Source organism: Ctenocephalides felis, unplaced genomic scaffold (genome assembly GCF_003426905.1).
Source record: "Ctenocephalides felis isolate EL2017-DRISC unplaced genomic scaffold, ASM342690v1 CF-g0.4_SCAFFOLD_02684, whole genome shotgun sequence".
Taxonomy (NCBI): Eukaryota; Metazoa; Arthropoda; class Insecta; order Siphonaptera; family Pulicidae; genus Ctenocephalides; species Ctenocephalides felis.
In genome coordinates, this window is record NW_020538838.1 from 41,232 (window position 1) to 47,968 (window position 6,737).

At 34.5% G+C, this 6,737-nt stretch overlaps 1 pseudogene; it reads right to left on the reverse strand.

The window, feature by feature from the left end:
- Nucleotides 1–3,969: 3,969 nt before the first annotated feature.
- LOC113381198 lies at nucleotides 3,970–4,568 on the reverse strand (annotated as a pseudogene).
- Between the last annotated feature and the right edge of the window lie 2,169 nt (nucleotides 4,569–6,737).

Below are 6,737 nucleotides of genomic sequence, written 5' to 3' on the forward strand. Positions count from 1 at the left end.
AAAAATAATCAGAATTGAAGTCAGTGTCTATGTCATTAATAAAAATATTGAATAATATTGGTCCCAAGTGTGATCCTTGCGGTACACCAGATATCGCTTCGTATTTTTCAGATAAATGGCCATCTAGTCTCACCAGTAGATGCCTGCCTGTTAAGTAGGATCTAAACCAGACTAATATTTTGCCCCTGACTCCATACCGCTGTAGGTTCCTTAACAGAATATTGTGATCGACGAGATCAAACGCTTTACTGAAGTCTGTGTAGATTGTATGGACATCCAGGCCGTTGTTTATTGCGCCTAATATTTGTTCTGCATATAATAGTAGATTTGTTGTTGTAGATCTGCCACCACAAAAGCCGTGCTGTTTTGTGGTTATGATTTTGTGATTAATGCTAGATGAATAAGTACTTCTGAGAAAAGATGCAAATAGGTTTGCAATATTTTCTCCTTCATGAGCCACTAAACCATTCCAAGTCAGGTGTATTTGAATTTTTTTTTTCTTTTTTTCACAAATGTCCAAAATTTAGTACTGTCAGATTTAATTTTATTTTCCATTTTAGTAATGTAGTTTTCACAACACTGCTTGCTCAATTTCTTGCAATCATACCTTAGTTGGCAAAATTCATTATATGTGGATCTGAACATATTTTTCTTGTACTCTGTATGAGTTTTTTTTTTTTAAGTTTAATGGTGGATATGAGTTTTTTTGAGAACCATCTGGGATAATTAGTGTTTTTGCAGAATAGGAGCGGAAAAAACTGTAATAAACCATTGTTTATTACTTTATATAGTTTATCTACTTTTTCATCAATGCTGGTTGTCTTGTATAAATCGATCCAATCACTGTTTAAAATAGTCATTCAGGCCAGCATAATCCGCTAAATTAAATTGGTATGTAGGAGTCTTTTTCGGAGGGAGATGTTTTTGGGTGTTGATGTTTGTGGACAAGTGGATGAGTTGAAGCATGAGAACGCTCTACAGTTGCGTGTATATTACTGAAGCACAAGTCAAGCGTTTTTCCACTATGATTTTGAATGTTGTTAAATTGCCGATAATTTAGTAGTGACAACTCTTCATAAACCAAGTACAAACAATGCTCTTGCTGTAGGCTGCTGGGTAATTTATAATCACCTGCGATTAATATACTTGCTTTTGAGTATTTTTTGGATATTGATGTTATTGCAGATATATGCTCTTTATAGATTTCTACAGTTGATTTAGGAGATAGGTGAACACAGCAGATAATTGTGTCGTGTGGTGCAGTTTTAATTTTTACGAAGACTTGTTCAATATTATTATTAGGGAGTGCAATCAACTCTGTTGAAAAACTACGCTTCACTGCCACGAATACACCACCACCTCTTTCATATTTATCACTGATTTGATCTTTATTGCACCTAGAAATCGCTTATGTGTTGTCGATTACCTCGCCATCAGCAATATCAGACTTTAGCCATGACTCTGTAACACAAATTACATCACTCACAGAAGATGACGTTCGAAATGTGTTCAGTTTTGTTCTAAGACCCCTAGTGTTTTGAAAGTAGATTGATAAGCCGCGTTCAAGATGTTCGTTCCTGCGATGACCCGCGAAAGGAGTGTAGCTTCACTATTTTAGGGACACCGTTTATATATTTGATCGTTTTTTCTGCATTTTCCATATCTGCGTTTAGTTAGTTTCGCAGCATTTTCAGATGACTTAATTGTCTGGGCGTCATGTCTTGTTTCATAGAAACTGCATTTAGATGTTTAGTTTTTATTAAGATTCTAGCGGTTGTTTCGGATGGGGTTTCAATTAATAATGGCCTGATTTTACCTGTAGTTGGTTTTCCAACACCACGAACTTTGAGGTCTTTTGTTGTAATTTGTGTGTCTTGTGATAAGAGCTTAGTAATATTCGTCATGTCGTCTTGTAATCTGTCTTGTCCATTAGTTTTATTCGACTCTACTACGTTGAACTACTACGTTCTTTTCGCGTCTCTTACGATCGTTGAATTCGGCGTACTTGTCATCTGCACTTACGAACAGTTCTTCAAGCGTTTTAACTTTCTCCTCAACAGATGTCACTTGTGTTTTCAGTTGCTTACATATATTATTAACTAAATGATTTTGTTCCGAAATTTTCAGAAGCTCCGTTCTAATGGCGGTAAGATTGCTTTCAACCTCACTTTTGAATAGAATAAAGTACTTACGAAATAACTTTTCCATTTCACTAATGCTAGAGTCATCTCTGTCGTCTGACGTCGTGGCCCTAACCTCACTTTTGCAATGATTGCATTTCCATTCGTTGCCGTTTATTCTGTTATCCGTCACAATTTTTTTATGTCTCTAGTTTTAATTTTTAAGCACTTAGCCTTTTGCTTGATCGTCGCTCTTGCAAAGCAACTTTATATGCCTGTTTTTGTATCGGCAGCGTGCGTACCAGGTTAAGTTTTTCCAACTTTTCTCCCAAAGTTCCACTTAGATTTAAATGAATTTTTGAATAATAAAAGAAAAATGTACAGACTTTCGAATGATGCTAATATAAAAGTAGTCAAACAAGCCGCACTGGTAGAAAATAGAAAATGAAAAATCATTTTCACTTTTTCACGCACTAACAAATAATTTTTTCACATTATTTGTTATGAACAACATAGGCAAGATCAGTACGTTAACAGTTTTTCGATATCTCTCATATTTCCGACAAAAAGTGAGTTTGAAAAAAGGGGCCACTTTCACATGTTTTCACTGATATCTCGGCCAAATGATGTGCTACGGATTTGAAATTTGGTATTTCGAATTTTCTCGAAAATGCTTATAAAATGACATCAAAATTATTTAAATACAGGGTGGGGTTCTACATATCTACCAATTAAGCTGTCAACCTGTTTATTTATCCACATATTCGTCTATCTACCAGTTCTTCTCTCTACCATTTTACATATCCTCTCATTTACCTGTCCACCAGTTTACCTTTATAAATTATCTAATTCACCTTATTTATTTACACATTATAAACAAATTAAAGCTCAAATTGATTCCACGTTTTAGTTAGAAAACGTTCGTATGTGAAAAAGATGAGGCTGTTTTTAGGGTTTTCCCGGCAATTATTCGAGTTGAACATTTTAAAAAAAGAATTGGCCAAATTGGTCTATGAGTTGTTGAATTATGCGCTTACCAACACATTTTGCAATTCATTGTTATATATAAGATTGTAGCGACTGTACATTTAGGAGTATTCGATATTGGATTATTAAAAATGCCTAATTTCTCTACATTAAAAGTTGGTTGAATTAATAATAGGAGTATGAGTGACTAAAATTTCTAATGTTATATTAGGGGGACCGGAAAGTAATGTCGTTTTCTTACGCTAAATTCAAACACATACATTTTTAACGAGTCTTTATTTTTAATCAATGATGTATTCCCCATCATTGTCAATAACCTTTTGCCATCTAGTGATTAAATTTTCAATCCCTGATCGATAAAAATTAATTGGTTTTTCGGCAAAATATCTAGAGATGGCATTTTGGATATCATCCAAATTTGCAAATGTTTTGCCACTTAAAAAGTGTTGCAGCGCTCGGAATAAGTGGAAATCCGATGGTGCAACATCGGGCGAATATGGTGGATGAGGCAGCACCTCCCACCCCAATTCATTAATTTTTTCTAGAGTTCGCTTTGCGCAGTGCGGTCTTGCATTGTCATGTTGGAGAATGACGCCTTTTTGGTTGACAATTGCTGTCCACTTTTCAATTAAAGATTGATTTACTCGCTGCAATTGTTCTCTGTAGAGGTCTGCAGTAACAGTTTGTCCAGGTTTCAGTAATTCAAAATGAACAATGCCGCGAATACTCCACCAAACAAACAAAAGCGCTTTTTTGGGGTGTAAACCTGGCTTAGCAGTACTTCGAGGGTTTTCTTTTGGAGAGAGCCACTGCCTTTTGCGTTTTGGGTTATCATACAGGACCCATTTCTCATCTCCTGTGATCAAGCGATCAAAAAACGCTTCTGTGTTGTGTCGTTGAAGCAATAAGTTGCATGTGATTGATCGGTTAGCCTTATTCTGTTCGGACAGATTATGCGGGACCCAAACACCTGCTCTGCTTACTTTCCCATTCTGCTTCAAATGTTCTTGGATGGTCGACCAAGGTTGGTTGAGACTGTTTGACAATTCCTCGATCGTCTAACACGGATTTGCTTCCACTTCCGCCCTTAACACGTCGTTGTCTAACGCTGATGGTCTTCCTGATCGATACGAGTCGGAAAGATCAAAATTACCCGATTTGAACTTGGAAAACCACCTTTGGCATTTACGAATGTCCAGTGCATTTGGATAAACATCGCAAATGTTTTTGGTAGCAACTGTTGCGTTATTTCCCTTGCGAAACTCAAAGAGCATGCAATGCCGGATGTGTACCTCTTCTGGTATTTGGCTGGCCATTTTACACAAAATTATAAAAAAAATTGTAATTCAATTGTCTATAACTAAAGAAATCACTTAACCTCACAATGTTTTTGGTATGCCTCTGAACCAAACAATGAGCTGACAAATGACAATCAAGTATTGGCATGCGCAGAAACGACATTACTTTCCGGTCCCCCTAATATAAGCTAGTTTTTTTATTTGACAAGCGGTTTTCAGCTTAATGACTTTACGAATTGAATTTTCTTAACTGGTGAATGAGTTTCTTTCCCCGAATTAAAATTAATCTCTTTCCGTGGCAATTGAAATCGCAACATTTCAGTTCGCAGGAGATTTACACTTAACAATCATTTTAAACTCAGCTCTTAAGGTAATTCTGTAAACTAAACGTTTGCTGTACGTCATTTATCCTTTTTTATAGCCGAGTCTATAAGTTGTTCTCAGTCTAAAAATTATTTGCAGTCTGAAAACAAAGTTTTTTACTGTCTCATTTAGTACTTTTGCATTTGTTGAATTCTATTTGAAGAGAGCATGCATTGTGTGACTTGTATAGCCCTACCTTCTAATTTGACATGTAAAATAAATTTTAATAAAGCCCTATGGTCCAGTCGTATTTATACTTTCAAAGACATGTATGCAGAAATTCGATTTTGATCCGATCCATCAAAAGTTTTGACAAAATCCATTGGCCTGAATGCCTGAAGTTCGATTATTGAGATCAAATTCTAATGAAGGTAAAGATAAAAACTCAGGACATGTATAGGATTTGGGAGTGACGACTACTTCACTATTAAAAATTGCGCTAACCAAATCTAAATTACTACTGTCACCTGAATTAAATGAAACGCGGTTCTCAAATATGGACCCTGTTGTTCTGCTAATCACACGTAGCTGCGGCAGCACAAAGTTGGTTGTAGCAATTACTCTCCTTATCAATCTATCATCACTAAATTTTAACAAATGAATTAGTAACTAACTAGTTTGCATATAAAATGTGCAAACAAACAAAAATTCTCTATTTTTTCTGAAACATTGAAATCTTGTTTTAACAACGATCTTATATAGAGCTATTTGAATAATTTTTTCCTTGTCCAATAAAGCCTCCTTCAGACCTATATTTAAAAAACACAATATTCTAACTGTCCCATGCATTTTTTTGATGGTAACAATATCTTTCATCAAAAACAATTCGAAACTTTTCGATATGGCTTCGTCCTCCTCAAACTACAACACTAGACACAAACTTATTAAGGCGCGCACATATAAATTAGCCAGCTCTTTCAATACGATCGACGGTCTAGGTATTCAGCTTATGAATAAACTTCCACTCAATACCCGAAACTTAGACAGCAAAAAATTTCATGCTTCCCTAGTTAAACTTTTTAAAGAATTAGCTTTTTATGATATTACTGAATTTTCTCAATTTGATTTCAATAACTATTTGCTTGCATAATCCTTGTACTTTATCTATGTAGTCTGACCATTTATTTGATCGCCTGTACAACCATGTTTTTTTTGCTATTTTATTAATTTAAATTTTTTACGGTTTTAAATGAGCATAACTTTCAACCTTGTGCAAGAATTTTAAGCTTAACTGGTGGTCAGATAGACTTTGATATGATGAACATTGTATTTAATGTTCGAATGCTTTTTTTCAGCTCTTTTTTTTTCAGAAACGAAATTCGTGCAAGCTTGACAAGAGCCTGAAATAATATCTATTATTATTGATTACGGCTTGCTTAAGAATAAATAAATAAATCTTAAATATAAAAATGGAGCTCTCTTTCAAATGTCTTAGTAAAACTCGAAAACGGCTAAACCGATTTGGCCACTCTTAGTCTTGAAAAATTCGTGCCAATCCAGAGATGGTCGGAAAGGTGAGATATTATTTTAAAATCGCGTAAAAACTTTACATTTTGCATTTGAAAATTTCTGTAGAAACGTAATTTGAATAAAACAGTGGACGGTGGATAATACGTGAAATGTCAAACGTTTGTGACAGATGATGTTCAATTACCTTTAATAGGATGTTTTACGTGAATAATATTTAATTATGATTAAATTGTAGTAAGTAGTTTTGTTTGTAGTTTTATTTATATACAGAAACGTTAGTAAACGGGCCGCAAGTGTTACTAGAGACTCAAAATATCAACTTTTTTGAAATGTTAATATGTAAATGCACTTTTTGGCATATTTTTTTCAAACAAGGTGCTCTGAAAGATCTCATTTGTATAATTAGATACTTTTTGGTATTTATAAAACATTTTCTAGGTTATATTATTTTTTATTTATGTTATTTAAATTCAGAATCTAAATTTGGTATCGATCAAAG